This window comes from Lycium ferocissimum, chromosome 1 (assembly GCF_029784015.1).
Source record: "Lycium ferocissimum isolate CSIRO_LF1 chromosome 1, AGI_CSIRO_Lferr_CH_V1, whole genome shotgun sequence".
NCBI lineage: Eukaryota > Viridiplantae > Streptophyta > Magnoliopsida > Solanales > Solanaceae > Lycium > Lycium ferocissimum.
In genome coordinates this window covers 19535533-19551727 of record NC_081342.1, presented here as the reverse complement: position 1 = coordinate 19551727, position 16195 = coordinate 19535533, and positions in this window count along the sequence as shown.

The following is a 16195-nucleotide window of genomic DNA, read 5'->3' as shown; positions in this document are numbered from 1 at the left end:
GTCTTTAATTTTTGTCCTTGTTAGAACCCTTTGGTTTTGGATTCGAATCCCCACTCAGTCAAAAATTTTAAAAAAAAAAAAATCGCAAGGTAGAGTTTGGATTTGCAAAACTCTCCCTCAAGCAGAATTTTGCTACCTTCGGGCAGAGCTTGAAACTCTCCCTCAAGGTAAAGTTTGAGTCAAACTCTGCCTGATCAAGTAGAGTTTTGAGGCTAAGGTAGAGTTTTGCCTTCAGGCATGTCAAAACTTAACTTAAGACAGAGTTTTGCCTTATACCTGAATGCAAAACTCTACCCGCAAGCAGAGTTTTGCATGTGAAGTAGAGTTTTGCATGCAAAAACTTTGGATGCAGGTAGAGTGTCGTGACCCAAACCCATGGGCCATGACTAATGCCCTAGCTGAACACTCGTATACGAACCTGCTAGGTATAATCAGACTGAAACTAAGGACAATATGGAAATTTGTAAAAGCATACTGTAGACTCATAAGGTCATATATCAAAATGAATCTATCTCCTGGGGAGTCACAGTTAATCAAAACATAACAAGATATGCAAGCCGACAAGGTTGCCACTATATACGGGAATATCCAGAACGAACTACGTCGATATAGCTGACTAAAACACATATACAACCCATACATGTCTATGGACCTCTAAGAGTATAACAGTGAAATATCACGGTACAGGACCCCGCCATACCCCTGGATATGCATAAGTCTATATCAAAGGATCTGTACCAAAATGACTCAGGCTCCGGAACAATGGAGCTCTCTAATCAGCTGGACAGAAGTCTTAGGCTGGCGGATCACCAAATTGAGTGTCTGCACCTGAAAATTCACGTCTCGGCTCTTCCACCTATTTCCGGTGTCGCAATCTTATTCTTGTTAAAACAGCAATATCCTCGATATCCACTTGAATCCATGCTAAAATCCACCGCAAAACAATACTAGAATCACAACCATGCGTTATCCGGGCCTTGATTAACGCTTTGCCACTTGAAAATCACTCAAACCCTCAACTTTTTTTATGACAAAATTGCCCTTTGTGTTGCTGCTCTAAAATCTGATTTTTTTTTTTTTGGTGAAAAAAATGGGGTTTGCCCCTTTTATAAGGTCCAAATTCGGGGTCCCGTAGCGATTTCAGAAAGTGTGTCGGTTATTGTAGCGCTATTCGTAGCACTCGTTTCTGCTTTATCAGCCAAGCTTGTAACGTCCATAAATTATATTATCCAATGTCCTATCGATGAGCGGTTTGTTCCGTTGGAAACTAGACTCGACGAATTTCATTTTAGGCTTTTGTTTCACTTCAAAACACTTCATATGCTAAGAGAGATTTTTCACTCAAGTTGGACCAAAATTTTCACAAGAAATTTTTCCCATCCTTTCTCCAAAGTCGTACTACTCCATTTCTTCTACTCATTTCCTTATAAAACCTTCCGGTGTACCTTATATACATCCTTCACTCATTAAATATACTTAATAATGCTTGCTCCTTATTTTCCAAAGTGGTTTTACTTAACCAAAACTCAACGTACTTATGTTTCAAATTTGATAAGTGCTTCTTCGAAGATACGGGGTGTAATATCGAGTTTTGCATGCAAAAACTCTGCATTCAGGTAGAGTTTTACATTCAAAATTCTACCTGAGGCATACAAAACTCTGCCTTGCGAAATTCTTTTTTTTTTTTTTTAACTGAGTTGGGGTTCGAACCCAGAACCTTGGGGTATTAGGCGAAGGGCAAAAATTAAAGACCAATGCTTTTGAAGGCCAATATGCACAAAAAATGTAATTTTTACCGCCATAACAAGTACGCAATTTTTTTGCGGCACATAAATTTATATTTTCGCATCATAACATCTCACAATTTAAACGTTGCTTGATTAAAAAAATTATACCCTACTATGCATAAGTTGGATTACCAAATGACAAAAATGAAAGATCAGCTATTTGAAGGCCAATTCATGAAATTTGAGAAAATTACAGCACAAAACCGCTCGGCCATCTAGTCTAGTTTAAAGAAAATTGGCCCAAATCTCTTGTTCTTACGAGTTTTAATCTAATTTGTATAAATTTTGAAATTCTATTATTAGTTATAGCCAAACCCTGTCACTTTTTTTTTTCCCCATAACCGTCTCTTTTCTTGTCAAGCATCACTAGCCTCTCTATTATCTCTCACTTCCTTCTCTATCATTTCCCACTATCAATCTCTTCCAAAAGTGTAAACTTTTCAACCACAAGCTCCAAGCAACAATAAAATCGATCATCAAACATTAATTTATGCTAAGATCGACGAAATTAAAGAGATCCATTTCGAATTTCCAAAAGTTTTCTCAAGATCTTCAATGATGTTTTGTATATCTTATAGCATATTACTTCAAGATCAATATAGAAGCATTAATCTAAGTATCAGCATGCATATCTCAGTTGACTTATACAAGAGTAATTTTTTGTATTTATTTTTTCATTTAATTTATAAAATCCAAAAATATACATATCTACACGTCAATTGATTGCGCATTGTCACTAATACGTTATTGTTCAATTTTTTTTTGCGTATATAGTACTGGCAAAGTGAATAGCAAAAATAGTATCCATCTTATCTGTCCAATTATAAACGGGTGAAATAAGCAATTTGTTTTAAACGGATCAAGTATGAATATATTCATATTACTCACTGGAAAAGTATCATGAAGTTGTCGGGTGGGTATGTCAAAATTTGCACGCCACAGTTCTGATATGTAATTATTTTCCTCTTTTGTGTATGTAGCTTTGATTTTGTAATTTTTCCAAGCTATTTTGATTGCTTTTGATATATTGTTTAGTGTCTTAAAGTTATTATACATTGTTTTTGATAAATTCAGTAAAAAGAATTTGAAGAGCACCAAAATTCTTGAATTTTTTAAGGTTGAAACTATTGTCTGAGGATGGAAATGATTTGATTGTTGACAATTGGTGCTTAAATCTTTGTTCAAATGGTTAATTTTCCTCTTCTACATCTATTATTATTAAAATATTTGAAAAAGAAAAAATGAAGAAGGAGAATAAATAAACATAAGAAATTAACAACACTTGCCAGACAGAATTTTGTAATTAATTAATTAATTGCTCCGTAACTTTCGCTACGCGTTTTGGCTATGCGAATCCATGTCCCAACTAATGTGGTCGGGGAGAAAAATTTGCATAAATCCTGTGATTGTGAACTAACAAGAAAGTTCTAAGTCATGATCCCATGGCCACAATATTCAACCTTTTCTTCATTAGATTTTAGATACAATATAAAAACCCATAGAGATGTAGATGAGACCAGCCACACCAGAACATATTCTCTTACCAAAAAATCCATAAGTCCTGATTCTTGAGAATGTAATAATAAGAAAAAAAAATAGAAACATGGCGTAAAGATAATTTCTTTCCATATCGAACTCGCAGATTGCTAGTAGATTAGTTTTCCTACTCATTTATATTATGTTTGGCCAAGCTTCGAAAATCAGCTTATTTTGAAGAGTGCTTTCAAAAAAGTTTTTTTTTTTTTTTTTTTGTGAGAATCACTTTGTGTTTGGCCAAAAAAAATTTAAAACCACTTTTGAGAAGCAATTAGTGTTTGACCAAGCTTTTAGAAAATGCTTCTAAGTGTATTTTTTTTTCTTTCAAAAAGCCTTTTCAAAAAAGTGTTTTTGGGGGAAGATACTTCTTTTAGCTTCTGCAAACAGTTTCTGCTACTCCCAAAAACACTTATTTTCTCCCAAAAGCTTGGCCAAACACCTCATTGAAAAATAAAAAACAAAAAATAAAACGATTTTAACCTCACAAAAGCTTGGCCAAACAGGCTATTATTCACACATGATGTATGAAAATAATAGCTTCTTGACTGTTGAACTGTTTACAACATCACGGTGAAACTGACACGTATGGTGTTTCCATTACACAGTCACAGTGCTAGTATTTCGATTATGGGTTTGACAGAACTCAGTAGTTTTGGCGCAAAGCTTGTATTTATGTAAAATCAAAAAATTCCAAAAATTATCCTTTTTTAAAAATCTAGAATTCATAAACTCAAAATTCTAGTTTCGCTTCTGATATCACACAAATAAATGCATGATACGTACGCTAATAGACTATTTTAAGTTAAATCAAGATTATTGATATAATCTATAATGTTGAATTACCTAAAAGTGATCATTTGATATGGTCAGGTATAAACGATGGCTAGCAAATAAGTATTTGCCCCATATAACTATGAAACATGACTATGTCATACTTGTCTTTGATCATATTCACGCTATCCAACAGATTTGCCAATAACATTTTGGTCACCTGATCATAGACCTTAATACGAGTAAGTTTCTTTTTGGGTTATTTACTTAATTACTAGCAAACATGGTAAATTTAAGCTCCGACAGGTTATAATAAAGTACTTTGCATGAGAAATATTTTGAGATCCGTGTATACTTAACAGCAGAATATATAAAAATGATTGTGATGAATTTTCAATTAACAAAAACACGTCGTTTATAAACACTAAGCTGACTCAATCACTCAAGAGGCCAAAAACGAGTATAATATTCCATTTTGTTTACTGCGTGAATTGATGTTGGAATCGATCTTTCTTTTATAAATTTAAAATAATGCAACTTGGGCAAATGCCTATCGGTGGAAAACTTGGAAAAGGGAAAAAAAATGAAGAAGTCAACTCCTGCATTGCCCGTGGGCATATAGTTCACGTACACGAAGAAACTTCTATCCATTTTCTTTTACTAAGCCTGTGGAAGAATAATAAATTTCCCTACCCAAAAAAAAAAAAAAAAAAAAAAAAAAAAACAAATTTCTTTTACAAATTTTCTTTTAGTAAAAGAAAGTTGGGCTGAGGTTGGGCTGTATTCTAGACCGATTTGTGCAAGTTGAGTTGAATTTTTTTGGCCCAAAATGTATGAAAATGAAAAACAATATTGTTGTTTCACAATCTGAAAATTCATTGAAGGAAATGGAATGAGTGTTGATTAATATTGTGAAATTCTTTGGGTGAAGCTCGTCGTAAAGTTTGAGATCCATTTGGTGATGTTTTTGACCCAACTTGAATGGAGTTTCGTAAGCTGAATAGCCTATTTGGCCAAGCTTATTTTCCCCCCCAAAAGTACTTATTTTTTTAATAAGTGCTTATTTTTTTTTTAAAAAGTGAGGTATTTGGCCAAGCTTTTGGGAGAAAATAAGTGCTTTTGGAGAGTAGCAGAAGCAGTTTTTCAGAAGCTAAAAAAATAGTTTTTGCCTAAAAGCACTTTTTCGAAAAGTACTTTTGAGAAAAATACACATAGAAGCGCTTTTTAAAAGCTTGGCCAAACACTAATTGCTGCTCAAAAGTACTTTTTAAATTAATTGGCTAAACACAAACTGCTTTTAGCCAAAAGTACTTTTAAAATAAGCTGTTTTTAGAAGCTTGACCAAACAGGCTAGAAGTTCGAATGAGACAAAACCTAGTTTTTGCATAATTCTGTATAACATAGTAAAATTGTGTATGAAACACTTCTTGTACTTTATTATTATATACTCTTATACAAGGTTGATACATTGGTTATAAATAAGTGTATAATATTATATAAAAATGTATAAAGATGTATAAACTTTGCAAATGTAAGACCCCACGGGGAAGCCCGTTATGAATTTAGCTGCAGTGGGCATAGGTCAATCACTATGATTTTGAACAGAATAGAGCCTAAGGGAAAATCACCTATGATTCGAGATTGTCTCGATTTTTCCAATATGTATATTTGTCGTACAACTCATGCCCATGACTAAGAAGAGATTGTGTACGACATGAGAACCAAGAGCAGACGATTTTGAATTTCAGGTAATAATTTTAATTTGTTCAAGTTTATTGAGATCAGAATAGAAAGTACTACGTTAGTAAGTTACTACAACAAGTAGGTATTACTATGAGATAAGAAGATCTGACAGTTCTCTCTTAGGTTATGTGATTAAGTATTTACCCCAAATGTGTATAGTTTGACATGATTTTAAAGTGTATAGAAAGTTTGGAGTTAGGTATTTCAATGTTTTATTTAGGAGAGACATAATTGCGCTAAGTTTGATCCATGTCTATCATTCAGGAAAGATAGTGTACGATCGTAGAATAGGGTCAGATGATTAGGGAAGTTAGAAATAACATTATGCTTCACTTTAGTATTCAGAGCAAAATCAGAGAACATGATGCTAGCAGGTGGTTAGTAGAAGAATAGTGAGTATTGAGTAGATACAATGAATTAGCAATTTCGGCAGAGCTAGCATAGGTACGATTTGATATCCTTAACCAGGTTAACACTAGTGAGTAGGTAACAGTTTGAAGACACCGAATACATGTTAGAACCCAACTAGTTTAAGTTAAACCCGAAGTACCATGAAAGTGGAAGAGGAAAATCAGCTACACTTTAAGAAAGCAAACAACAGAAGAATAGTCTTTAAGAGTTATAAAAAAAAAGGGGTTTTCCCTAAGATTGATAGTAGGAGCAAAGTTAAGTCGTTAAGATGAAATATGCCAGTTAATAATACATTAGTTCCCAGTCCATGTAAGTAATTCAGTTTTTCCTAGTAAGGGAGGTTGCTCAGAAGTGAGTTGAAAAATGAGTCGTCAGTGACGTAAAGCGCAAAGAATTGCAGAAGATAAGGAAAATTGGTTGGATCCCAACAAGAGAGAAGGTTCGCAAGTATAAGACCTTAACCTTTGGTCTAAGGGAGAGATGGATGCATCGTTAGTAATTCCAATTGAGTATTTGAAAATCGAAAGGTTAGCATGAGATATGAAGAACATCAGTTTAGTAACGAGGACATAATGAGATAGTCTCCACAAGGAATGTGCCTCGCATGTACAAAGAAACACGAAGTGAATAGCATGATCGTCGATCGACTTGTGTCAAGACCAGTTATATTTAATTAAGCGATCACAGAAAAACCATAAGATCATGCCCCGTTACGTGTCACAAGGGTAGTGCTATTGCACGAGACTATAATCTTTAGGGTACTGGTCAAAGGCTTAATGTGCACCAATACTATGAGTATTTAAGAAATTCCCTCTGCCTCTACCGTACTCCAGCTTGGTAGCTTCTACCGCCTGTCTAGGGTTGAGCCCTGGGGAAGTGTCTCGTAAAAAAAAATCAAGTATGAAGAATATAGATCATGTTGAGACAGACAAGAAAATCATGGTGCAGAAGTTCACTGTTTAGAGAATCTTGGAGTTCAACTCTTGGACTCAGAAGATGGTGGAGTTTTGTTCAGAACGGAGTTGAATCCTCCTTAGTAATGGAAGTGGAAGAAAAACAGTATAGTGATCCCTACTTATTGCACCTGAATGAGGGGATTCACAAGCATAAGATGACAGCGTTCGAACAAGGGGGAGATGATGGTATGTTAAGGTACCACGGCAGGTTACGTGTTCCATGTGTGGATGGACTTAGAGAGAGAATCATGTCAGAAGCACACAATTCCAGGTATTCTATTCACCCAGGTTGCACCAAGATGTATCAAGATCTTAAGGAGATTTACTGGTGGAAAGACATGAAAAAGAACGTAGCAGAGTTTGTGGCCAAGTGGTCCAAATTGCAAGCAAGTGAAAGCTGAGCATCAGAAGCCCCGTGGTTTAGCACAGAATACAGATATTCTTGACTGGAGATGATAAATATGGACTTAGTATATGGCTCTATAATCACCCAAATCGAAAGCATACCCTTGCCAGTGAAGACCACCGATTCAGCAGAAGACTACGCCAAGTAGTAAATTCAGGAAATTATCCGATTGCATGGGACTCCAGTGTCCATTATTTCATATCAAGGTGCCCAGTTCACAGAAAATTTTGGAAGTCCTTTCAGAAAGGATTGGGTACCAAGGTAAATCTCAATACCGTTTTTCATCCTCAGACAAATAGTCAGGCAAAGTGCACTATCCAGATGCTCGAAGATATGTTGAGTGCATGAGTCCTAGACTTTAAGGGTAATTGAGATGATCATTTGCCCCTCATTGAGTTTGTTTCTAATAATAGATATCATGGCAATATCAAGATGGCACCGTTTAAAGCATTATATGTGAAAAGTTGTAGATCACCTATTAGTGGTATGAAGTTAGCAAAACAGAATTGCTAGGGCCAGACTTGGTCCATCCGGCTATGGAAAAAGGTTAAATCAATTCAGGAGCGTTTGAAAGCGGCTAAGAGTCTCCAAGAGTCCTATTCAGATGTGCGCCGCAGAGATTCAAAGTTTCATGGCAACGATTGGGAGTTTCTTGAAAGTTTGGCCTATGAAAAATGTCATGCGATTTGAGAAGAAAGGGAAGCTTAGTCCTATATTTATTAGACTATACATGATCCTATGAAGAACCGGTCAAGTGGCTTACGAGCTAAAATTTCCACTAGAGTTGGTCGCCATACACTCAGTGTCATGGTATAATATTCACGTTTCCCGTATTCAGATCTCATATTATGACATGCATGTATCTAGTACTCAGATATTCATGTCAGTTCAGCACTTACATATTCATGTCAGCTCTGTATTCAGACTTTAAGCTATAATCTCCATATCCCTAGTACTCAATCAGTTTAGCATTCATTCAGTTTGGTATCAATTCAGTTCCATACTCATCGCCCCGCATTTCATACGCTCTCGGTATTCATTCAGTTCTATACTCATTTAGCTTACTCATTCAGTTGAGTATTCAATCAGTCTAGTAAATTCGTTCAGTTCAACAAACATTCAGTCCAGAATTAATGCAACCATGTTACCATGAGCACCATCACCCATCATTCGAGGATGAATGATCCCAAGAGGGAGATAATGTAACACTCCGTAAATCTGGGTTAGGTGTGAATTTGTTAAATGAGTATTAGTGTGACATTTTAGCCATTTGAAGTCCAATCGGGATGAGTTTGGGTGGAAATAGTTGTCTCGGAATCAAGACGGAAAGCGAGGTTGATATGCCCAAATTACACCCTTAAAATAGGAGTAAAACGATCGTTGGTCAAATATAGAACCCAACGACGTTGGGGTTAAATCCCACGGGGAATACGACGAAGAAATATACTTATAAAGTGTAATGCTAGACTATTAGTCTATATTTCTAAGGAAAGGGGTATAAATATTGTTTGATTTAAAGTTCGTCACACTAATTGCTAGAGAAATCTTGTTGTGAATTTAATCAATTGATAAAAGGACTAAGGTTGTGGTTCCAAAGGAAAGTAATGCAAATTGGCATTAATTCAATTCATTAGTTTGTTTAGGTGTAATAAACAATGGGTTTCTTTTGTTTACCAAAGGTTTTCCAACCAAATTGATAAATATCATTTCTAAGCTTTTCCAAGACTTAGAATGAAGAATTTGTGGACACCCATTTTTGTTTCAAGCTAGCTTTACTATTCCTAGCTCAAGCTACTAAATGGGGGTTAAATCCCCAAATTCTTGTTATTTAACTCTTTTCCTAACTTTTTCTTTCTTTTTCAAGCAAACTTAAGTATTTAGGAACAAATAATGTTGGCCACCATTAAAAGTCATTTAAGCTTAATTAAAGAGTTAATAGAAGACACCATTAACAACTAATAAAATTTGAATGCAAAACCCAATCACATAATTAACACATTTTTTTCCACAACCTTAGCTAATGGGATTAGCTACTCATATTCATAAAATAGAAGACAATAGTATATAAAGTATTCATAAAGCTTAAAAAGATGTAATGAAGAAGATGACAAAAGCACAAGATTCCTTCTTAAAAGGTTCAACAACCAATATTCTATGTATTGAATGCTCCAAGACTAAGAGTAAAAGTCAGAATAATGAATACAAACCCTAAAAAATGTATTTAAAGTGGTCCAAACATGAAAAATAATTTTAGACAAAACTACCTCGACGAAAGAAATACGGACCCTAAAACAAGGATACGATCTGTAAAATCTGCATCCTTCACCTTAGAATCTGAATTCTTCAAATTAGGTCTTCTTTTCACGCTTCATTTTTACGGACTGTAAAACAGAAATACGGTCCATAGATTTCCACCGTAGAATGACACTTCATGCAATAGTTCCTGTTGCAGCTTTTCGGTAGATTTCACGAACTGTAAAATATTTCACAGTTCGTAAATCCTCACCGTATTGTGACTTATTTTGAACAGGTTTTTGTTGATGTGTGGGACAAGTAATGCGGTCTGTAGAATATTTTACGGACTGTAGAAGTCACCGTAAAATTTCCTTCCTGCATCTGCCTTCCTGAACTTCACATTTTGGGCCTTTTTTATGCTATTTTCCACGTAATTGCCATCACATGACTAAAATACCTACAAAGAGGCAAAAGACATAAAAAATGACAATAAGTTACTTAAAAACAAGTAAAATTGTACTTAAAAAGGCATCAAATGTGCCGTATTTCTGCGGCACATCTGAGGTGTATAAGATTCGATAGAATCGGCTAAGTTTTTGATAGGTCTATCTTCCAGCCTGATTTCGTGAATATCAGTTGGGCATTTGAGAAAACTTACAGCATGAAAGTTGTATCCCTTTTCAATACCATTCCAACGATATATTGTGGATCCCAAACGAAGCTCTGTACATAGAGTTATGACCATTTTATTGAAGCGCACCAGGCAGGTCCCAAAGCGAGCTGGGAACTCACTTAGTGAGTGCCAAAGCGAGGCTTGAGCTCGCCCTAGAGCTCTCTCAGCGAGGTCCAGAGCGAAGTGTGAGCTTGCTCAGTGAGCCAATGGGTACTTCGCCCCCGGATTATAAAAGCGACCCTTAGATGATTTTATATCGTTTTTGACATTCCAACTTCGTTCTAAGGCCCTAAGCAACCGATTTTCTCCTTTCCTCATCCTCCAATGTCAAGGTAAGATCATTCTAACAATTTCTAAGCAATTATAACATTACTTCATGATTTTTCAGTCAAAACATAGGATTTCCAAGGTAAATCCTTCTCAAGCGATTCAAAGGGTTTTGGTGTTCTTTATCAGAGAAGCAATTTAGTTCGTTAGATTGGAGAGCTATAGGTATGTAGGAATTTTATCTATTTGTGATAACATTGTTTTTCTTCCCCACGCCACATTAATTCATGAAACCTTATTTCTCCTCAGAGTTTGAGAATCATACTTCAGTTCATGAAATACCTCGTATATATATATATATATATATATATATATATATATATAACGATCCGTTTGGTCGTTATGCTAGTTTAACCCCGTTGACCCTTTCCTGAGCTTTATCAGGGAATATTTGACCCACGGGACAGGTGGTATGATTTTCGAGGTGATCGGATGCGAAATAGGTTAGTTGTGAAATTAGACTTAAAGTGAAAAAATGTTTTGCTTGAAGTTAACTTTTGGGTAAACGGACCTTTATAAAAAATTCATCGATTTCGAAAGGTCCGGATGGTCATTTAGAACATGTGTGTATATTCAGTTCGGGTTCCAATACACTCGGGTGCATTTTGGGACTTGGGTTGGAAAGTTAGTTTTGAGGTATCGGGAGTTGACTTGGTCAACGAGATCCCGATGTGAATTCTGAGGCCACGAGTGCATTCGTAGCGCGTTTTTATGTAAAGTTGCATATTTGATTTGTGAACCGATGATCTCGGGTGATAGTCGAAATTTCGGGTTGATTTCATGAAAGTTGGGAATATTGGTGGTTCTGCCGTGCCGCTATGGAGACACTAGTACCGCGGCAGCGGTGCCACTATAGCGGTGTGTTATGTTTCTCGAAGGATTATGGAAGCGATCCCAGTAGCGCTAAAGTGGGACCGCTATAGCAGTTGAGTGAGCGAGGAAGCGGGTGACGGGCAGTTCGACATATAATTTCTTATAAAACCCTTAAGTCCTCAATTCATTTCCCTATTTGGCCTAATAATATTTTGGGAGATTTTCTAGAGATTCTCGGGGAAAACTCTTTGAGGTAAGTCCGTCTTACACCATTCCTTAATCATGATTCATTATTCCACCTAGTTTAACATTAATTCATGCTAGAATCTCCCTAAAATCATGAGAACTAAGTGGGTTTTGGGGTTTCCTTCTCTAATGGGCTTGTGATTATAAAACCTTGATTTATTGGTGGATTTAGCTTGATTAAGCATGGAATTGATAGATAATGACTATTTTAACTTGAATCCTCCATTTCTAGTGCCTAATTTGTGAAATCAAAGTTAGGGTTTATACCCAAAATTGAGGGTTTCTTCTAGAATCTGAATTTCTTTAATGTAGGAGTTAAATTAGCTAATTGTTGATGAGGATTGATCACCTAGAGTATGAATTTCATCTTTAGCCTTCGAATTTCCTATTTTACCCTTAAAAGGCTCGTTTTCCCATTCCATGAGTTAGGATTTGGGACTTGAATAGAAATAAGGCTATGAGTATTGATTCTTCTTAGTTCTAATTCCCTATTCGGATATGATTAGACTTTAACTATCACGAGACACAAAGTAAGGGCAAGACTAAGGTTTGATCGTTCGAGTTTGCTGTTCGACTTTCCAGGTAGGTTACGGTTTATCTTATGGTGAGATTTCAATTAGCGAAGCGTATGTTTAGATGATATTGTCGGAGAATGCATGTAAACCTTCGGGTATGAAGTTTGGGATGGATATTGCCTTAGGTTGGGCCTTGTTGTGTGATTTGGGGGCTAGCTACCCCGTTGCGTTGTTGACTTATTTGTTCTATGCACTTGTTGGTTCGTCGCTACGTTGAGATATAGGATATTGGTGGTTAGTTATATATCGTGAATATGATAATGTGGTACTTTACTTTGTTGATATTGAGATAAGAACTGTGATTTTGTTGTGGCTTATTATGTAGCCTTATTGATAATATTACTTGTGTGCTATATGTAGTACTATTTGGAATTGATTTGGTATATTGATATTACACTTGCATCGTATTCATACTCATTTCCATGATATATTGATATTGCCTTAATAAAGTACTAATGATGGGAAATGAGAAGGAAATAAGCTGCATTGAGACATATTGATACGAGTCACCTTTGGGCTGTGTGCGGAGTGACTGGTATTCTTTTGAGTTATAGTAGATATTAAGTCATCTTTGGGCTGTGTGCGTAGTGACTGATACGGAAACACTTATCTATCTGACCCATATTGGATATTGAGTCATCTTGGCCGTGTGTGTGTGTGGCGGTATTGTGTAGTCGTTGAGTCATCTACTGTCGATTCATCGTGTGCGTAGTGATCGGTACATGGTCTTCACGGGTCCTCTATGAGTTATGCTGTCGAGACATGATATTCCGTTATCGGAGTACAGGTGTACGAGTATATGCATTGCATACATATTATATACATCTTACACTGCATCTTATCATCTCTCTTGGTTGATTATGATATGGACTTGTGATTGAAATCTCTGAGACTTGGCACAATTGGGTTTGGATGCTTGATATGGTTGTGATTGATGGATTCAAAGTTGATATACTGAGACTTGGCATATATTTATATTGCATTTTGTTGTCTCTCTTATGTGCTAAGCGTGATTTGGATTGTTGTAAGATTGGATATGGATTGTGTAGGGATCTTTGTATGTGGCTAAATGGGGACGGGATACTGTAGTCATAGTTTGTCTTAGTGATTATACTAAAGCTTGGAATATTTGGGCTCACATGCTACAGCGTAGGTTGTGATGGGCATTATGGATACTTTTCTAGTAATGACTTGTACTTTACTGTTTACGTGTTATTCTTATTTTATTGTCTTCATATACGTTAGCTAGTCTTAGTCGGCCTATGATACCTACCAGTACTTATTGTTTGTACTGACTTACACTTGCTGCATTCTTTTATGGATGTAGAGTACTTGCCAGGTTTCACTTCATCTCCTCGTGGTTGATTTTCGATTTTGTTATTGAGTCCATTCAGGGTTCACATAATGACATTCGCTGCCGAAAGACTCCTCTTTATCACTTTGTCTCACTTCCTGTTCCGAGACATGAACTGAGATTTTTATGTATTATTTAGACTTATAGTTTGGTAGAGCTCTTGTATGACCAGAATACGGTACTGGGGTTGTATTTCACTACTTTTCGCACTTTATAATATTTTTATGAGACTTACAATATTTCTATGTTCTTCCGCTTTACTTATGTTTATAATTGTTAGGATAAGGGTTCGCCTATCGAGGTGGGAAAGATAGTTGACCGCACGACTTAGTGAAATTGGGGCTTGACATGTTTGTTATTAGAGCCCTAGGTTATCCGGTCTATAATACAAGAGCATGTCTAGTAGAGTCTCGCGGATCGGTACGATGAGCTTCGTATTTTTCTGCGAGAGGCTATAAGACATTTAGGAAAGTTCCAATTCTTTCATTCTCTCGTGCGACTTCATTCAAATTAGTATCTGGTTGATTTTAATTAGTAGCTGAACTGTCTTATCTTAATCATCTCGGAAGATGAAAATTCGTCATTAAATTCTGATGCGAATGGTTGATTTATGACGTGTTGTGGTATGGTACAAGATATGTTATTTAGATTCGGACATGTGATCAAGTTCAGTCTCTAGTTATGGCCCAAGGATTCGATTGTGTGGAGTCGCGATTAGACTCGTTTATTGTGAGGGGTTTGTGAGAAATGAGAAAGATAGTTCAGAGGGTTACATGATCTCCATGCTTCAGTGGAAGTGACAAGTGCATTGAAGGCTTAACAATAGTGGTTTGCTCGATGATATGATCGGTTTAGAAAGGGAAAAATTAGTATCTGCCGCGTTCGTCAGGATAGGGTTGTGGGATGTACGAGGGCGGATTTTGTATTCGATTGTGGAAGGGTAAGCGGGTTTCGGCGTGACAGAATGGTACTGATGGGAGTGCTCGACTGACTATAGTTACTATAGAGGATTGAATTTCGTGGGAATAATTAGGCAGGGTTCGGTAGCAGCTGTACTTACAGGTTCACGCAATATCTCAGGGATATCTTTGCTAAGGACTCATTCTTGTTATTAACTAATAGATGTTAAAGGACTAATCTATTGTTAAGTGAATGTTATAGGCACATCGTTTGATCGGTAAATTTGACTGAGTTATAGGATTCTAAGGAGCTAATAATCGACTGATGAAAATGACTTCAATTATGGGCGAAGCGAAGAGTTAATGACTTGAGGAGTTACTGGTTGTTTAACTTAGATTTGAGGGGAAATATTAATATTGTTGGTGGTTCGTTTGACTTAGAGGGATGATTATTTTAGAGGATCGAGTGGATTTGAGTGTTTGTTGGTTGACAGTGATAAAAGTGATCTGAAATGAAATACGGGAACTGAAGGGTTACAATGAGGCATCTTGCTATCTGGTTCAGGGGATCAAGGTTCGTAAGACTTGAGGTGAGGTAGTATGGGTACTTGAGTCATGTGTGGATTCATGGGGCATTATATAATAACCTTCAGTAAAAGGTATGACCAATGATGTTGATTGGTGTCTTCGACATTAAGGGCATAAAGGAAATCATTAAAACAAGAATTAGTGATGTGAGAGTTTGGTTGTGATTGTTCAGTATAGAGTGGGCTTGAGAGTTTAAGGATGAGTTGGAATTTCAATTGTGTCATGAACTAATAGGGCCAGTGATTGACTAATGGAACGATTATCAGTGTTGGGCCAGTTTAAAAGTTTAGTACTTGGGAGGGTTAATCAGGTGTTGCACCTAATGTTGGACTAAGGTTAAGGGCCTTGTATTCATTGTGTAAATTTGACTAGATCTCGTTCTGGTGGTGTTATTACTCGGCTTATGTGATTGAATAAAAGGGATAGTCGTGCAAGTGGTTAGAGGTGTTTAGATTCGATAAATGAGGTAATTCTTCGAGGGCTAGCACCGTTAAGGAGTTTGAGTAAGGGGTTAGTAAACAAGGATGCTTAAAATGGTAGATCAATGATGGGTTAACAGGGTTAAGTTCAGGATAACATTTCGGAGATTTAGTAAGACAATTCGGGCAAAAACGATTCAGTGGGAGACATGAGGATATTTGTAAGACCGTTATGTGATACGCTGGATTTAGAGAGTGTTCAGTTTGTAGTTGAGTGAGTTAAGGAAACTATAATATATAGAGTGTGTGGCCTACTATTATCTCCAGGATGGACAGCTGGTGTGCGAGACTTGAGATTATGCTATAGGATATTAGATGGGTTCAAGTGATGATTGGACTGTGGCAGTGATTGCGATCTGATGGAAATTAAGGAACTAAAGAGTTAAGAAAAGGCAT